Source organism: Nannospalax galili, unplaced genomic scaffold (assembly GCF_000622305.1).
Source record: "Nannospalax galili isolate Female #2095 unplaced genomic scaffold, S.galili_v1.0 scaffold433, whole genome shotgun sequence".
In the NCBI taxonomy this organism is placed as follows: domain Eukaryota; kingdom Metazoa; phylum Chordata; class Mammalia; order Rodentia; family Spalacidae; genus Nannospalax; species Nannospalax galili.
Genome location: NW_008338715.1, coordinates 2550917 through 2572035, shown reverse-complemented (window position 1 = coordinate 2572035; position 21119 = coordinate 2550917).

Below are 21119 nucleotides of genomic sequence, written 5' to 3'. Positions count from 1 at the left end.
TTTTTTTAAAGATTTTGTATAATCTAATTGAACAATAGTTTATATCATTTCTTGTCAATAAGTTATTTATGTATAGCCTGGACTATTAACAAGAAATATTAACTCTAATTTATTTGTGGCTATTCTTACACCACTTTCTCTAGAATTCTTTGTGAATTGTTCTTTCATGAACATGTGATCTGCTAGACTGCCTTTCATCCTTCTGTCATTCTTGCTCAGTATAAAAGGGTTATTCTATTAACACTTGTTTAATGAGTGTATGCTATAATAAAAATTAACTAACAGTATTTGTAAATCACTATTTAAAAAATATTTTATTTTTATGTATATGTGTGCATTGCCTGCATGTAGGTAAATGCACCCGTGTCGTGCAATGCCCACAGAGGACAGAAGGGGCTGTCGGATCCCCTGGAACTGCAGTTACTGACAGTTGTTTGCTGCCACGTGAATGCTGGGATTCGATCCTAGGTCTTATGCAAGAACAACCAGTGTTCTTAACCACTGAGCCATGTCTCCAGGCCCCATTTTTCTTTTTTCAATCTAAAAATATTTTAGTTATTATTCTTTTATGTGTATGACTATACTGTCTGCATGTGGGTAAGTCCACTATTGTCAGTGCAGTGCTCATGAAGACCAGAAAAGGGCATTGGATGCCCTGTAACTGGAAGTATGGACAGTTGTTAGCCTACATGCTGATCCTGGGAATCAAAACTGGGTCCTCTGCAAGAGCAACCATTGCTCATAATCTCAGGTATCTCTCCAGCCCCATGAAACACTGTTTTTCATTATTATTAACATCATATGTTTATAAAGACTCACTCAATTTTATATTTATTTACATGATGTTAATACACAGTTAAATAGATGTAGCCTGAATCGAATGATTATAGATCAAAGAATGAATAGCTTTATAACTATCCAGGAAAGAAAAATGCACAATATAAAACAAATTAGGACATTAATTTTGGAAAGGACAAATCACATCAAATATTAAATCTCATGTTGGTACCAATTTTATTTTATTTTGACATTTTTATTGAGATTTTAATTTCATACATTTCCCACCCAAATCCAGAGCCCCCTTCCCTCATCCATGCCTCCCCGATTCCCCCACCAAACCCTATGTACTCTGCCATACATGTTGAGTGCTATTCATTCATACTCTCCCACACTAAGCAACAATCAGTCTCAAGTAGTTATTAATCTAGTGGTGGCCTGACACCTATTTCTCACCTCACCTCACATGAGCAAACCTTCAGTGACCTGGAGTCTTCCACCTCTCTCTGTTTACGAACCGGCCCTGGCTTTATATTCTTAGCACCAACTTTTGTAAAGGTAACACTTGATCTGCAAGTTAGACCACAAAATCTGATTCATGCCTGTACCAAGTGTGTGATTTTCTTTATGGTGCTTCATTATCATTCCTGCTGTGCTTTACTGCTTTTATTTACTGACACATTTTAGCTACCAATCACAGCATAAAGAATTTACATGTTTCATTCCTGTAATATCTAACAATAAATTGAATCCCTATGAGCTAGCATATTATTGTCCAACTGCCCTAATTTATTGCATATTTCTATCATATTTATGTTAAACTGTTCAAACCTCTTTTACAATTAGTGATCTAAACTTATTTGTTGCAAATCTGAGTTATCAAAACACGTTGTGACAGGAGATGTGCAAGACACATGCCTATGAATAAATAAATTTGTAACACGTTTGTAAAAAGGAATAGTTAAAGATAACACACAATGAAATATAAAGGTTAAAAACACACAGACGATTCAGATTTATCTCTAGATAAATCTGCATCTGGATAAAGTGCATACAGTCAATAGACTTCATATATTTTTCAATGTTCATGATTCATGTGTTAAGTTATTTATTATATCATGTAGGATAGAGGGAATGTTTGTTTTCTTTAAGTGCTCGTTAATCCTCAGTGTGTATGATTCTATGTGCTTGTATATCTATCTATACATGTATATATTGTTACTGGCACTCATGATCACTGTTTCTTTTCCTTTTAAATAAATTCTCCCTATGATATGAGGTTTGGAACCCTGGATTTCTGGAAATTATCATGGAAATGTTATTTTTTCCATAATCCCTTTTCAGAAGCTTAGCATTTAATTCATATCCTTTAAAGTTGATTAGAAGCTTGAAATTTATACTCAGTGAAATGAGTATTGTATAGCTGCAACTAAAGCTCTGATACTATCAGATTTACATTTTGAAGTTAATATTTTACTGCTAAAAATGTCAGTGACAACAGCAAGCATCGTTTTATAGAATTCTGTAAAGATGTTGCTACTTTACTGATGGTTAGATGTTATTTTTTCTTGGTGTATGGTTTAGGAATGAATAGAGATATAAACAAGAAACTTTTCTATATATATTGGAAAATTAATATAATGTGAAACACTTAGTCATTTTTATTCAACATCATAGACCCATCACAAGCTATATTCATCTTTATTACAAGACGTTGATAAGTATCATTTTAACTATATGACATGTTAGGAGGCTAAATTCCTGTCTTTAGTGAGGTTCACGGGTCTCCCAATACTTTTGTCTTGTGTTGATTAAGCCAATCACAGGAAAAGAAAGCAAAGATGGCACTGAAAATTATATTATATTTATTTATTTTAGGGAATTTTACTAAGTGGTTTTTTTATATAGCCTTTCACTACATTGCCTAAAATTTAGTCAGATGATCTCATCCAGTGCAAAAAATGCAAGGAAGGAAAATAAAATGTATTTGAATGCCAAAAAGAAATGGAAATTGTTTGATAAAATGTTTTGTAGGCTCTATCAAAGAAAAAGATTTCAACCATGAATGGAAGAGGCCACTTGACTGAGAAACAGACTGGACAGTTAGATATTGTGAAGAGGATATTTGTTAATCTGTGGAGAAACTTGGACTGGAGTTAGAGGTCTTGGAATTTTATTATAACTTCATAAAAGAGATATAAATCAAGTTACATTCATTTAAATACCCAAGGACATTAAAGTTGTATTTTTAATGAGGATATCTCACATGATGTGAATATTATCAAAAATAAAACAACAAGAGAATTCGGAGTGGATTTAGATGATTATAATTTTTATTTTGTGATTAAACAATACTGTTTGATTTGAGATTTAAAGGACAGTATTTATAAAGGTTAACCTCACATTATAGGGTTCTTGATTCCAGATTGAGGAAGATGCACTTATCTCCTCAGCAATAGGAATATATTGCAAGTTTTAAGAAAGTAATATTACAAGATGACAGTGATGTTTTGAATATGTTACTATGGAAACGTAAGGAAGAACTTATTAAAGTTAAAAATTGGCTTTCTGGGATCCATTTATATATAATAGAAACAAACGATAATGAGTATCTTTAGAAAGCATGAAGCACTTAATGGGAAATCTGAAAAAAGGAAAAGGAAGCAGAAATAGCCCGGGATAGGAGAATTAACACATTAAATAATAAAAACCAAGAAAGCATGTTTTAAAGAAATTTTTAACGGAATATTTTCCTATCTCTGTGTACGCCATCTCCAGAAAACGGTATGAGATAATGACATGCAAATTAGAACATTTGAAACTAATTCTTGAGCTTTCAGACATTTCTGAGAGTTTTATAGATAAGTCCAGGATTTTTACTGGTGATTAATGGAAAGAGTAAAAAATAACATTTGTAATTCAAATTTCCAGAAATTTTGTAAGAAACTACATATATTACAAAAACAGAACTTTAGCAATTACATAAACTTTTACCTATTAAATGTCAAGAAATTAAACAACAAATCATGCTCATAATTTAGAAGAAAAGATTTTATAAAAATCAAAGAAAATTAATTAGATAAAATATGAGATAGAGAACCAGAAAAAAGTCAGAACAGGGCAAATTTAAAATGTTCATATTCATATCAGAGTCCATTTGGATTTCTTAATGAGAGCTTCCAAAGACAAAGAGAAACCCTCCTTTGGATTCTGCCTCATTTTTCTTTTGTCTGCCAAGCCTGGAGTTGAGTGATGGACTCAGGATTTGTTTTCAGGCATTTTGATAGCAATTGGCGTGTCTAGAATCAGTGTCAGCCCCCTCTCAAAAGCTTCTAGATAAGGATGAAAACAAATTTAGCCAACATTTCAGAACAATAGTGGGTTGTCTCCCTTAGTTACAGGTGGGCACTACAGTATTGCAGACCAAGGTTTGAAGTCTTATATCTGAGCAGCAGTTTCTGCTTAGAAACAAAATCATCAATGACATATAATTGTGTACATAACAGTTTATATGGACGTAAGCCTAATGTCTAGAAAGTGTAATCCCTTGAACTCTTAAAGAAATATACTGATTGAACCGGGAGTGGTGGCACATGCCTTTAATCCCAGCACTTGGAGGCAGAAGTGGGCGGATCTCTGTGAGTTCAAGGCCAGCCTGGTCTACATAGTGAGTTACAGGACAGCTGGGGCTAAAAGGAGACCCTGTCTCAAAAAGACAAAGAAAAAGAAAAAAAAAGAAGAAGAAAGAAATATACTGACCACTTTAATCTTTGATTACACTTTCCTTTTGGGTGTTTAAGATCATACACTTCACCCAAATAAACCAATTTACTTTTACTCTTTGGGTCCTTAGAGGATCTGTTCCTCAGGGGTCACATGGACTTGGGAGGATCCCCTGCCTCCTTTCTTTTACCAGTTCCATCTGTGTGAAAGTCAAAGGTCCTTCCAGACCATGGCTAGTGTCATTGGAATCATGAAGGAAATGTTTCCTCTGAGTTGACACTCCTTTTTGTAGACTGGACACTGGTTCAAGTCCATCTGGAGGGGTCTCCATGGCTTCCGTGAACAGGAGGACAGGTATCTCACCACAGTTACAGGACATTTTGAGAGATGCTGCATAGTTCCCTGGAACTTAGTCAACCTTGGAGAGCAAGGAGCAAAAACTGTCATTTAAGTCCCGCTGACCATATTAGTATAGGCCTCAAAGTATCACTGTTAAACATCCAAAAAGATTAGTTCCAACAGTCTGGTACTTTAAAAAAAAAATATTTTATTTTACTTTATTTTTTAAATTTATTTAATAACCACATGATTAGAAGAAGCATTTCATTACAGCTTTAACATATTCAATGTCAATTTTCAGAGCAATATCAATTTTCATAAATGGCTATAAATTTCTAGGTTCACAGTTGAAATAACACAGTTATACAATATTGAAATCAGTATAAGTCCTGTAAGACATAAAATTGAATGAGATTTTACCTTTAAAAAAGATCTCTATTTCATTTTAAAATATACTGTTTCCTACAGAAAAACTCATTTTTAATGCTACTAACACTTAGATGTTTGCACATGCATCTCTAATCTCTATGTATCTGATTATTACCAGTCACAGTCAGTTACACGCAGATCCTTGGCACCTTAGTATGGATATAAAGTAATCAGGTAGATTTCAATTATAAAGTTTATCACCTCTCCTAATTTACATAAAGTAAGATTTTATGCTTCCTCCTCAAATATAACTCATTTTTTTATTTGTTGATTTTTTTGTGTGTTTATCATCCGGAACATCCCAAACAATCTTATTCAACTATATACTGACTTCCCAAATGGTACCCTCCCATAGCCTTCCCCTGCTCCGCACTGGAGCCCATATACTCTGTCATCCCTGTTACTGTCCAGGACGTTTTCAGCACCCCTAGCCATTCCCTTGCTTGTCCATCTGCTGAATCTAGTCAGTCTATCCAGAGATCCTTGTTTTAGGAAGACCAGCTGTTCCTCATCTAGCAGCAACCTGTCAGATATTTCTGAGAGTTTTATAAACCTTGTAATGCTAACTACTCTTGCCTTTACTTCTTTTTCACATCCCCTAGTCTCCAGTCAAGGACTCTCCTTTCTCCCTTCAGATAAAAGTTATGCAATTTGTGAGTCTTTTAGATAAACACCCTGAAGGGGTACTCCAATTGCCTCACCCCGCATCTCTGTTCAGAATGGAAGAAGCCAGAGGCATTTGCGACCATTCCCTATCAGCAATCTGGATAACCTCTTCAGAGGGTGGTGTGGTAAGAATAGGAGGTGGGAAGTGGCTAGGCAGTTAAGGTAAAAAAAAAGACTTGAAAGAAAAGTAACCAGTTTCTTGGCTAGAAGTCAAAATGTCCCTGGGCCTCTTAGCAACATACTATGTTCCAAAGGCCAAACATGTCAGAAGTATTTGGGAGCTCTTATCTAATCCCTAAGAATTTTGGGGGTTACCTCTTCAAAGGGGGGAAATTTTAGAGTATAAAAAAGCCCCTTTATAAAAGAAAGAAATAAATGAAGGAAAGAAAAGAAAGAAAGAAAGAAAGAAAGAAAGAAAGAAAGAAAGAAAGAAAGGAAAGAAAGAAAGAAAGAAAGAAAGAAAGAAAGAAAGAAAGAAAGAAAGAAAGAAAGAAAAAGAAAGAAAGGGAAAGAGTCATGAAGTCAAAAAAAGTGATGGGGAGATATGGGAGGTGTTGGAGGGGAGGGAGTCGGCATGGATTTGATCAAAACACCATATATTCATATATGAAATTCTAAATAAAGTTTTTTTAAGTTAAAAAAATATGAGACAGAGATATGGAAATAGTCAATAATTCATATTCTTGACTCCTAAAAGAAAAATATAAAGATAACTTACAATTTAAAATTAAGAAAAAATGTAATTATAAATATAGAAGTGGATATTTGAAAATTGTATATTCTTGTGCTTCAAATATAGAAAGTTTACTAAAGTACTATATTTTCTACAAAATGTTTTATCACTTTGTCCTAAAAATTTAATAGAAAAAAAAGGGATTCAAAACTGAAAAATGGAAACATAAGTCCTATGTCAATCACATCTATTGAAAACAACTTCGAGGGCCATTTATTGGTTTGATCCACCAATTACTTGGAAAGAGATGTCTTTTACTTTGTAGAAGTTGTACAAGGTAGTTTTTTTTTTAATTTCAAATTAGTCTAATACATTTTCAAGCATTTTTATCTTGTGCATATTACCAGGAAATCGAAAGATTAATGATTATATAAATATTATCTAATTATAGCATAACCAAAACTTAGCAGAAATTTGAAATTATATTGCAAGATAGTAATCAATTAAGTTAGAAATTTAATTTGATCACTTCGATACCTTTCTTAAGCTATCAATAAACTTCCAATAAATTTAAAACATTCCATTAGTAAATTGAGTACATAGTCTAAGGTAGCTCCTAGTATCCACCACTTTATCTATATATATATATATATTTTCCTTTTTAGACAGGGTCTCCTTGTAGTCCCGCTGGTCTGGAACTTGTTATGTAAAGAACATAACCTGGTTCTCACCGAGGTCCACCTGTCTGTGCCTCCCTAAAGTTCTGCACCAGTACAAAGGACTTAATAATTTATATCTTGATAAACTTGACCAACCACTAAACATACATAACTGTTCCAGTTAAGTAGAAAAGCAGGTTTCATGAATCTGTCTTATACAATGCTTTTTTGTAAATGTGGGTGCAATCCAGTAAAATAAATAAGCATAGCAAATCAGTATAAGGAAAATGTTTATTGCAAAAAGTATCTATGTGAATGTAAGGCACATAATGAATGTCAGTTCATCAAAGCAGTCATGAAAGAACAATTAAAAAACTGGGGCAGGAGGAAAGATGTTGCCTTCTGGCAGAAATGCCCAAGATATTTTTTAATAATCATAATATGACTACCAAAGCTGAAAGGAATGAGACTTGAGAATATCTGAAATTATTATAAAAACCAGGATGATTTTTGTGAGAAAAAAACGATGCACACAGTTGTCCAAGAAAGATAGTCTCAATGTAAATTAGATCAAATGCTGGGTGGATTTTGAGATATTGGAGTAAGAAGAAAATGTTAGTTTATTTTACTGAATGATGAGGACATAATACTTCAGGAGAGCTTCACGCTGTAGCATGAGCACGAAGGAAAGAAAATAAATCAAGTACTCACTTCAGTACTAATGCATGATTTTACTACTGCAACTGCCATTTATTGCCATCAGAATTTCAGAATGAAACCGTAGACAGCATACAAAAGCATAATTAAGATTTTAAAGACCTGTGCACAAGTTTATGTTTTCCATATTGTAGAAATGGGGGAAGAGCAACAAATGAAGATGTATAAGTGAAATAACTTCTTCCAAAGACATTCAATATTAATAAAGTGTTAAAATAGCTTTTAAAACTTGTTAAAATATTTGGTAGGTACAAGAGACAAATTAAAAATTAATATTGAAACTACCAAATATACTTAAAGGTAAAAGTACTTTGAGCTAGGGAATATGTTAAACTCTCATCTTTCTTGACATAGAATGAATTTGTACTGTAAAAGTTAATAAATTAATAAATAGAGAAAAATAATTTACTTAACACAATGAGATTAATATATCATCCATTAAATTATTCCATTAAAATGGAAATTGATAAGAATAATTTGCCATTAGAAATGAATTTAAGAATATATTGCACTGTAATTTTTTTCTTTTTTGGTATTATTGATGCTTGAACCCAGGGCCTCACATGCCAAGTAGGTCCTGTTCCACTGAGCTATATCCCCAGGCATATGCAGTTAGTTTTAAAACCAATCCTTGTAAGTACTTACTGTAGAATACATTTATAATAAAATGAACTAAATGCGTGAGTATATGTGTATTCCTGCTGTTGTGTAATAATTATTCTACTCTGTCCTATAGTTATTAAGCAAATACATAAGAACTGCAATCTCCTTGGAGAGATTTAATAGGGAAACAAACATAATCTATGAATGTTCAAGTTTATCTCTTGCATGATCCAGAATCAAATATTCCTATTCTGTTGAATCCCAGATTATATATGCTCAAAGTTTTCTACTTCTCCATATTAGTTTAAGATTCATGTTTCTGCATCACCGTTGTAATTGTATCTATACAGTGAACTTTATTTGTGCACTAATATGTTCCACCACAGATGTAAACTCATTATGAAGTCTCTCAGACCTCCAAAGTGTAAGCAATACTTCCTTCAGATACATCTCCCTATCTTTACTAATTTTTTTCAGTTCAATTCCTTCTATTCATCTTTTACTTACTTAAGAGAGAATGGGAAAATTTTCATGAGTTCTTTATGAACCAATGATGACTTTAGCATTATACCCAGTACAATTCTTCTAATAGCTGTTAATTGATTGGCATGCTTTCAAAGTCTAATTACTTGCTGTGCTGGTTTGAATGAGACATGTCTTCACAGACTCAAATTGAACACATGGCCCCAGTTGATGATGCTGTTTGTGGAGGTTTAGGAGGTGAGGCTTTGCTGGAGGAAGCATAATATGTCACTGGGGGTGGACTTTGAGAGCCCATAGCTTTACTTCATCTCACCCCTCCACCCTCCCTCCCTCCCTCCCTCCCTCCCTCCCTCCCTCTCTCCCTCTCGCCTTCCCTCTGACCTTCCCTCCCTCTCTCTCTCTTTCTGCTCCCTATTTCCCATTGGAAATATGAGCTCCCTGCTTTCAGCTTTTGCCACCATGCCTTCTGTTTCCTGCCAAAACTCTCTGGCATGATAGACCTCTATACCTCTACACTGTAAGGTGTAAGGTCAAATAAACTATTCCTTCTAGAAGTTACCTTGACCTAGGTGTTTTATCATAGCAACAGAAAACAAATTAGGATACTTGTTTTATGCATGAGTATAGTAATACTATGGGAAGGGCAATGGAAAATCCTCAGTAACTTATTTCAAACACTGAATTCTCCTAGTTTTATATAGAATAGGAATATTTATTGTTTATTGGCTTTTTGTATAAATAAGGATTAACTCAGTAAAATAGATAGCATTTTTATTTTTTATTTTTATTTTATGTTATGAGTGTATTGACTGAATGTATGTAAGTGCACCAGTGTCATGCAATGGCCGCAGAGGCCAGAAGAGGGAGTCAGATCCCCTGGAACTGGAGTTTGGATGGTTTTTAGCTGCCATGTTGGTAATGGAATTCGAACGTGGATCCTCTGCAAGAGCAGCCAGTGCTCTTAACCACTGAGCCATCTCTTCAGCCCTAATAACTTTTTTTTTTTCCGTTTACTTAGTAGCCAGCAATGTATCGTGTATCTACAGAAGAAAACAAATTCACAGGTGCACAAACATGTCCTTTCTCCTTTGAAATCACATGAACAGAATATAGTAGTGCATGCCTGTACTCATAATACTCAAGAGAATCATAAGTTTGGGGTCAGCCTGTCTTTGAAAACTAGGCCTTTAAAAATATGCTAATTAATCAAAAAATATAAAGGAAAAAGAAAAAAGAAAAGAATGATAAAGGAAAATAAATGCTTTAGAGTGACATGTTATAAACATCATTGCTATAAATTAAAATAATTAAATTTCTTGAACTTATTCACTGATATTGCATTTAGGACTCTTGATCAAGCGTTTGGTTTGTATATGTGTACATGTTCATTTATGCTTATACACATATGTGACCATGAACGCACACACACATGTGCGTGTGTGTGTGTGTGTGCATGTAGGTACCACGTTAAACACAGGGTATCTTTCTCAATCTCTGTCCACCTTCATTTTTGAAACAGGGCCATACTGACCATAGAGGTCACAGAATTTACTAAATTAGATGGCCAATGAGCCCATGGATAATTCTATCTCTGCCTCCTAGTACTGAGATTACAGACCCATGCATTTTCTTAAGAAGACATTAATAATCATCTTATCCCCCCAGATATGGCAAAACGGTTGAGAAATAAATGATTCCACCTATGTCTAGATTGACAATCCTAGGAGTTTCTTGGTGATAATGGAACACAGATGAGAAAATCATTTACAAGAGCATAAGTGACACATAGACAGCTGTTAATGGAGAAGCCCAGCTCAGTGCAGCTAAGAAATCATAAAAGTTGTATCCCCAGATTTCCCTGTATAAATCAAAGGCATTTCAGCTAAACTACAAGTCTCTTATCCAACAATAGTGATCAGTAGTAGGATTAATGAAGATTTGTTCTTTGCAGAGTAGAACAAAATATATTCTTGTCTTCTCCAAAAGCTTTTACTTCCAATAATTGTTGCTAGATACTATATGAAAAATATCCCAATATTTCACTGGCATCTTACTGTGTAGTGTTATTTTTCTAAATGGACATTTAAAGAGGAAGTGGTGATAGCCTGGATAAACTACAAAGTTGTTTACAGCCCTGTAAATAAAAAAAGGCATGGCACAAGCATTGACTTGGTGTTTAAGAGCACTTTCTGCTCTTTCAGTTGAGCAGGATTTGGTTCTCAGTACACCCATGATGGCTCGCAACTACAACTCCATTCCCTTGGTACCTGATACCCTCTTCTGGCCTCTGTAGGCATCAGGAATACACATGGTTCACATACATGCAAGGAAAACAATCATATGTATAAAAAACAGACATGATGTTTGATGGATTTCTGCATTCTAAAGTGATTGTAATGGACTTGGAAAACATTGCATATAATATTGGACAACTTCGAGTGCAGAGGCAGTGCCAAGTAGAGGTTTGGATCACATTATGAATGTAATTTAAAGGCTAAAATTTAAGAAGTTATTAAAGAATTAGAGGTCACAATGATAGATAAGAAAGTATAAATGAAACTGATATATGAAACCTGAGGATATAGCTCAGTGACACAGTGCCTGCCTAGGATGCTTGAGTTGTAGGTTCAATACTGAAAAAAAAAAGAGAAAAATAATATGAGAATTAGGAATATATTAGAGGAAGACAGTATAAAAGCAGGACAGGCATGACATATACATACTTAAGTACACTGGAAGCTGACAAACAAGACCATATCGCATTGAAGCTTCTGGGCTAATTGTGGCCAATACAATGAAACATTTGATGAATTATAATAAGGAATACTTAGAATATGTGTGTTGAAAACAAACCCAGAAATGAAATTGTCACTTCAAAATGCCAATTGTTTTTTTAAATAAATTTTATTATTTTTATTTTATGTGTATGAGTGTTTTGCTTGCATGTATGTAAATGCACCAGTGTCATGCAACACCCATGGAGGTAAGGAGGGTGTCAGATTGCCCTAGAACTGGAGTTATGGATGGTTGTTTGTCTCCATGTGGGTGCTGGAAATCAAACCCTGGTCCTCTGTAAGAGGAGTCCGTGCTTTTAACTGCAGAGCCATCTCTCCAGCAGCACAACTGCTAGTTCCTAAGATACTGTTTTGTGTTCCTTTAGCCATAGATATAGTATATACATAGATTCCAGTCAATGGAAGACCTTGATTTCAAGCAAGAAGAAGCTGCAATTTTCTTCTCTAAGGGTGTAGTTAATATTTATTTGAACTGACACTATGACTACCCTTGCATTATTGGATCTTGTTATTCTAGAGGGTCAAAAGCTAAAAAGCATTTCACCACATTGATAGGAGCCATCGACTTTCATACTTTGTATTACAGAATGTAAAGAAGAATGGGTACCCAGAAGATGAGCAACTGTATGAAATTACTTGTTGTATCCATGTCTAAGATTAATCTTGTGTATATAATTTGGGTAACATTAAACCTAAAAGAAGAAAATGACTAAAGGAAATGATGGTAAGGACAAATTTCTTATTCTTCTAGCCAAAGGAAAAGGAATCTAAAATGGATGGTAATGAAAATTAATTGGTTACAGCTTAGGAAGTGATTACTGTAACAGAATGTAATAAAAAAAAATCACTTCCTTCCTATGATTTTTCCTACAATTCATGAAGACTCTACTGCTTTTGTTTCTACTGGAAGCTGAAGCTTATTCCAGGGAGCAGTTGCTTTATCAGAAACCTCTTACAGGTCACACTCACTTGACTCATTGCTTACCCTCTAGACAACTCTGTGAGAACTGTTTTAAAATGCCGACACCTCATCAATATGCATATTTCTCACTGTGTTCCAGAAGACACTTTGTAGACACTGAGTTTCTTCAGTCATCTCAGAATTCTGACCAATATCCAAACAAAGACTTTAAGGCCATTTGAAACATTGTGATAACTGTTCACTATATATTCCAGTATAAATGGTACAGGGAAGAACATATCATACACAGGAAAATCTGTGTGATAAAAGATGAATAATTTCCACAGAACCAATTTATATAAAGACTACTAATTTTTCAAACTCTGATTTACCATTTTATCAAATTGGGATCAAAACTGAAATGCCTTGTACCAGTTTTTTATTCTGACCATTGAGCCAAGAAAAACATATTTGAATAATGATACTTCTGAAAATGTCTGAAGATATTATATTGATTTACAAAGTAATTGCTTGTTCACTAATATCTTCTTCACCTTGATATTATTCATGGTATAATTGTATGTGTTTCTTTTCCTGTTACTGTGATCAAATGTCCTGCAAATGCACTTAAGTACAGAGGGTTTATTTGGGCTCACATGTCAATGACATAATCCATCATTGTGGTGGAACCATGGCAGCAGATTTGAGATGCTGATCACACTGCATACATAGTCAGGAGACAGACGGAGATGACTACTGCAGCTATGGTTACTTTCTCCATTATCTTCAGTCTAGGACTCCAGCTCATGAAATGCTAACTCCCGCAGTTAAAAGTATATTTTCAACTCAACTGATTCCATATACTTCCTCACATGCATGTCCAGAAGATGATTTCCCAGGAAATCTAGAGCCTGTCAAGCTGATGAACAGTCTTATAATACATTATTATTTCTAAAATATTCAAATGATTATAAAGAAATATATCACAATGGTTTGCATTAATGCATTCACATAAAAACACATAAATGTCATGGATATATTCTCAAAGACAAAACTTATAGTGCAGTAATACATGATTTGAAAATATAATGTGTGGAACCAAATACTTCTCTGTGTTGGGGCAGAGGAGAAAAGCAGAGTAATAAAAGATTATGAGATCCTTTTAGCCTCTCAGGTGGACAGAGCTGAACTCCTCAGGCCCCTCAGTGGAGTCATAGATTTTTATGGACTCATTATGAGCTCTAGCCTTTGACCTATATAGAGCTATATTAATTATCTGTCTGGTGTATTTTAAACAAATGATATAATAGTGTTTGAGGTCATTATTCTAACTTATCATGGCATTTAAAAAAAGATGAGACAATTAGCTATAAACAAAGAACACAGTGTGAACAGTCTCAGATGTGCCAATAAGTACTAGCATAAGAACATGGAAGGCAAAGCTGTCCTATTATAGCTTGGGAGGAAAAGCAAGGGGAGCTGGCACCTCCAAAGTATGAATTCCATTCTATCCTTAGAGCTTCTATTGTTGGAGCTAGAGAGATTGCTCAGTGGTTAAGAACACTGACTGTTCTTGCAGAGGACCCAGGTTCGATTCCCAGCACTCAATGGCAGCTATGAACCTTCCTTAACTCCCATTCTAGAGGAATCCAAAGCCCTCTTCTCCCCACAACGGCATTGCATGACATGGGTACACTCACATACATGTAGGCAATACACTCATACACATAAAATAAAAAGAATAATAAAATATGTAAAAGAACTTATATTGTTATTTAAATCAAGCTTTACTATGTATCAATTAGGGCAGGGATGGCTATTCCTTTGCACAATTTAAAACCAACAGAGGAGTTTATTATATTTTTTCAAACATTTTCAATTTATTATTTTTGTGTTTTTGAAAATTAATTATTATTACGTTTGTCTCCATATGGGCACATATGCCATAGTACACATACAGAGATCAGAGGACAGTATTGGTTAACTGGTTCTTTCTTTACATCTTTATAGGGGTTCCAAGGTTGAAACTCAGGTTTCCAGTCTTACACAGCATGTTCCCTTAGCTGCTGACCCATCTCACCAGCACCTTATGTTATTGAATAGATTAGACAGAAAAGAAAAACAGACAACATTTTAAATATGATTTTAAAAGGATAAAGTAGTTAAATTATTCTAACAACTACTAGTGTTAAGATGTTATTCCTAATATGTTTTGAGTCAAACAATAACTATAATTCACATTTGATATTTTGTACATTGTCAAGATTACTTAACTCAAGTTTCTTAATTTAAGTCCAGTGATCTGTCCTTCAAGTCAAAATATGTTTCTTGAGGAAGAGAAAAATGAAATTCATCATGAGCATAATATTCCTAAAATATGTTATTTGTCTGTTGTCTTGAGTAACACTGAGTTTTTTGTGCTTATATATTTCCTGCTTAGCAGTTGGGGGTGGCAAGATGTTTATGATAAAAAAGAATGGAGTTAGAGTGGTTGGAGAGATGTTTCAGTGGTTAAGACCATTGATTGCTCTTGCAGAGGACCTAGGTTCAATTCCTAGCACCCACATGCCAGCTAACAAACATCTGTAACTCCAGGCGACTCCAGTATCCCCTTTTGACATCTGGAGGCACTGAGCAACAGGAGTACACTGACATACATACAGTAAATACACTCATCCACATAAAATATAGAAATAATATATAAATAATATTAAAAAATAATAGAGGTGTGATTATATGAAGGATCATACATCGTGAAATAAAGCTTATGCATTGTTAGCTTCTAATAAATAACATTAATTCATGTACTTATCTAAGTTTTACTTAACCCACAAAACCATTATTTTTCCCTAGATTAAGTAAGCTCAGGGTAGAAACTATATGGATCTCTACGGTTCCATATTTCATTAGTAGTATCTGTATTTAAAATAGGTATACTCATTTATATTTTTAATAGAGGTTCAATTATTAGGAAGTGTATCAGAAAATTCCTGCTCATTTATTATACTTCTACTAAACAAATCAAATAGCATATTAATAATAGAGATGTTAGAACGGGAGTGCAATATTTGTATCTATTTGTATATTTCTAGGTATAAATTTGTAAAAGGATATGATTTTATAATATTTAAAAGGATTAAATGATATGTTTAATAATTCAAGATACGACTATCTTACAACCCATATTTTAAAACTGATATTTAGGGATAGCAAAACGTGTGTTGAAAAAAAGGAAGAGGGGGATATAGTAAGTGATAAAGGATTAAGCAGAGAAGGGGGCAGGGTGATGGGGAAAGAACAGGGAATAAGTAGCTTAAACAACAGTAAGTAGGTATGAAGAAGCACTATGGAAACCCACTAGTTAATAATCTAAACTCAAGTACTGTTTTAAAAAGTAGAGAGTTTGAATGCATTTACTCAGTATGAGTGGGAAACTTTGCTCCAGCAATGCACAGATCACTAAATGAAACTGCAGTAGAATGCATGAGATACCTCACTAAAAGTAATTGATCAAAGATGCCTCAGATGTCTCCAAACCAAAAAAAAAAAAAAACAATCATTATCATTGTCCATGGTTTTTCACCATAACTACCTGATAATACCTTATGGCTGAAGACATCTCATTCTTTGCCTGCAGACCATAAAAACATGAAACTCAAACCAAATTGAAAATTTCTCCCTGATGGCTAGTTTTCATAGTACAGTAAGATTGTATGAAGGATACTTGGGGGATAAAACTCATCAATGGTCTGACCTAGTACTAGAATCTGTGTCCCACAATACCAACTTTCCACTTGATATATGTTCACTGATATGTATGTTGCTGACTAGATTTGAGGCCTGAACCACAGAAGTGGTTTTAATGTCTGATACTATAATCATGGTTAAAACCCCATAGCTGGGAGATAGTAAGCTCTAGAGTGTAACCTGATATTGCTATTTTGCTAAATGACAATGTCATCACATTGCCTTCTAAATACTTATGTTTATACTCATAGAACTAGAGTACTCTCAACCTTGGTCAAAAAAGATTCTGTTTCAGTGGACAGCAGCCAGTAGACAGATGCATTACTGGTCAAAGTGATGAGAAAAACAATAGATTGTATGCTCAACCCTAAATGGTACATCTACATTAATCCCTTAACTATCAAGGCTCAAGGACCATTCCAGAAAAGGAGGTAGAAAGAGTGTTATGGCCTATGAGAAGAAGGTGTGCTATGAAATGAAATTTCTAGACAGGACGTGACTACAACAATTGTAAACTCCCAGCAGCTCTCATTACCTACACAAGACATACACACGATGAAGCCAATCAAATCCCAACATAGATAGGGTTGTGTATATCCAGGGCTCTGTCCATACTGAGGCATTATTGGCAGAGGTTAGCAGCTGAGGAAGAAAGAAGCTATTTAATATTGAGATGTGATTACTGGTAATATTCTCATACTCCGGGGGGTGTTCCCACACCCAAATACATATGGGTAGCATTAGCTAGACTTAGTACATTATCAGAAAAACAAAAGGCATGAAGTTGGGAGGCAAGCATTCCGAGAGGGATATGGAGAGTCATGGGGGAAATTCGGGTTGATATTTTTATAGTTCATTGTACAAATGAATGAAATTCTCATAAGTAAAGAAAATATTTTTTTAAAAAATTAACAGGTTTAACTTTAAATTGTTATTTTTCAATAAATTAGAACTACTGATAGCTACTTACAATGCTGTGGACGATAAAATTCTTCTTAAAATATGGAAACATGGAAACTGATTTCATGAGCTTGGATGATTCTCTCCATGATGAATTAAATACCAATGAGTAGGGCAGACACTTGTACTTCTGGGTAATTTTACTTGATCAAAATTTTATATGTAATATCACCTTTTCAGAGTATATTTCATATGTTTTATTCCTTTAAATATTATTCTTTTTCTCATAATTAGACCTTCAGAACCTAAGAACTTTGCCCACAGTCAATACAGTTTACTAGGTAAAAGTTTGAAAGAAGCTTCCAGAAAGCTTAGCCTTCAAACTGAATCTCCATTCTATACTCCTAACCCATTAGAACTTCAATGGTTGTTAAGAGTTTGGAATGTTGCAAGTTCAGAGCCTAGTTACAAATTTTCTTGGCCATGTTTAGCCCCCTTAATAACCAGGTATTGTCTTTCTGGGTACACGACATCCTGGCATCTTTTTTGACCATTAGGTGAATATTTTGGAATGTATAAACAGAGCACTCATTTTCCTTTGGAATGTATTAACTTAGAAACAACTAGCTACCACAAACCCAAAAGTTGAGTGACCTCAGATAGCATCTGAGGTCTATAATAGAGATTTCTTTGCTTTGCTGTAACCTGCCTCTCAGATGTCTCTACTAATCCTTTAAAAGTGTATTAATTTATGACTTGTTTTGTTCTATTGCTATATATCTTAATGAAACTGTTAGTCACGATGGAACATGTAATTTGGGGTAACTTGTATCTGTGTTCCTGGGTTCTTGTTGCTCACTTCTGCCTCCAGAATAACCTATCTCTTACCCCTTTAAGGTGAGAGTTATGATTTTATATGGACACATGGATGAAACATTAGTCCTTCCTTTCAGTAATCAATGTCTAAATTAAACCTTTGTTGGCACAGTGAATATTTTACCAACTTAACACTGCAGGAAAGCAGTGAATGTTTTATTTTTGGATGACAGGAATAGATGCAGTGTAAAGATGTTTGCTTGAACTGGATGTTCAATTAGACCAGATTTATTCTGTTATATCTCTTACATTGGTGTATTATATAATATTTTAGAGGCTATATACATATATATGAGCTAACTCAGTCTAAAACTAAACTTACTATAGATATATATTTATTATTTATTATTTTTTATGTGTATACATGTATTGCTTGCATGTAGGTTAGTGCACCCATGTTGTGCAATGCCTCCGGAGGTCAGAAGAGGCTTTTCGATCCCTTGGGACTGGAATTATGGACAATTGTTAGCTGTCATGTGGGTGCTGGGATTGGAACCTTGATCTTCTGCAAGAACAACCACTGTTCTTAATCGCTGAGCCATCTCTCCAGCCCTAGATATATTTTTTATTTCAAATGACAGTTTAGTTGCTTTTATATTCTTTCCTACATTTTTTCATTCAAGTTTGTTGAAATTTTGTGGTACAGACTTCAGCATTTGAAATAAACTTTTAAGTTTATTCAATAAAGTTTTTTGTAGGTCATTGCATATGAAATTTTTAAATATGTCATTGTTACAAAGACTAGCTTTCAGAGTTCTTGCTCTGTGTTCTAACCAGACAAAAATTTATTGGCATTGAAAAGAAAAAAAAAGGCAAATATTGCTTGGATACTGTGTAATATAGAAAAATAAACCATATTTTTCTTTTGTAGGTGATAAAAAAATTGTATTTTTTTCAGGAAACATTTTAATTAAATTCTTTTTCTAATTTTTTGTTTTGTTTTCATATATGAGTGTTAGGCCTGCATATGCATAAGTGCACCCGTGTTGTACAGTACCTATGGAGGACAGAAGAGGTGTCAGATCCTTTGGAACTGGAGCTACAAATTGTTGTTAGCTGCCATGTGGGTGCTGGGATTCTAACGTGAGTCTTCTGCAAGAACAGCCAGTGCTGTTAACTGCTGAGCCATCTCTCCAGCCTCAAATTTTTCTTTAAGTTATTGGCATAATTATATATTATTTACCAATTTATTTTGTAGTTATTTAGTGTATTTTGTTGAAAGAAAGTGCTCACCTCAACCCTGTTATAGTCAGTTTTATAGACTAAACAAAGTCTTGTTTGCGGGCACATTGTGCAGTTGTAGCTGTTGTATAGCCAAGTAGAACAGAAAGTAGGCATATATGAGTTTTTCAAATATTGCATATGATTTCATAAAAATATTTTAATTTTTCTTTTATGATTCTTTCATTAAACAAATGCTATGTCATCTTTGTGAAACATCAAGAAAAATTTATTCATGACATTGACTATTTTGCATTTTAGAACCTTGTATGTACAATTTACTTCAAATTTTAGCTGGATGGTGAATCGGAAATCACAAATCAATGATAATAATACTATATAACTTTCTTTCACAAAAATATTTATTAAGTATTTCAGACTATAATAAAAATTCAGAAAATTTTATGATGAACTAGCTATTTCAACATAATTACTATACCAAATTATTCTTTCAAAATAAATGTTAGGTGGAAACAGTGTTATTTGCTTTGGTACAGAGAATGCAAATATAAATATTTCATTGACCTGGCATTTCATATTTCTGACCTGCCATACTTTAATATTTTCATAAGGTAAATTCAGTGAATGTTATTTACAGTTTCTTCATGAATTATAATTCTGTTGAATGCATTGTTGGAAACAATATTAGGTTGGCTAACCAGTACTGATTAGAATTGTTCAGGGAGTGAATACCTTTCATTTTCTGGATCCTGAGACATTTCTCACAGAGAAATGTGGTCCTTTCATCTGAAAAACACTTTGTTAACTCAAAATGGAGGTGAATGTACTTCCAAACTAGCAATGTTCATTTAATTTGATGTTTAGATTTTCTAGATTTTAAAAGCAGAGTTTTCTAAAATGTAATATATAACTAACTTAAAATTTCTTCCTGTAGTAAAGAGAACCAGTAAGTATAAGAAATTATAATGGAGTTTGAGATATTACTCAGCGGTTAAGAGTACTGGCTGTACTTGCAGAGAACCAAGGATTTGATTCCCAGCATACACATGGTGGCAACTACCATCTGTAACCCTAGTTCCAGGTGATTTGCAGGCATTGCATGACATGGGTGCACTAACATATATGCAAGCATTTTACTCATACACATAAAAATAGAAATAATGAAAATAACTTATTTTTATAAAACAAAATTATAATATGAGCCATGTAGTTTAGAAATTATAAAATATACAGAACACACACCAGAAGGAGAAAGAATGTTCATTTATTACCTTTATAATAAAAGATTCAAACAATATAGCTGTGAACATGGACTTAGGCAATAGCTAATATGTTAGGAGTTTTTTTTTTAGATATGTAATTGAATTACTTCCCCATATATGTACTATGATATGATTATATTGACTCAAATACTATTTGATATATTTTACACACTGAATATCATAACAACACAGTAAATTGTATAGTATTGTTTGTTGACATTATTTTGTGGCTTATTCGAAGATAACTGGGATCCTGACACAGTTTGGTGTTTTACACAAATTTCCTATGAAACATAAAAGTTCAAATTGTGTCATATGGCTTCTACTGAATGTATATTGCATTTGTAACATTGTAAAGTACAAAAATCACAAGTTAAACCAAAGTTA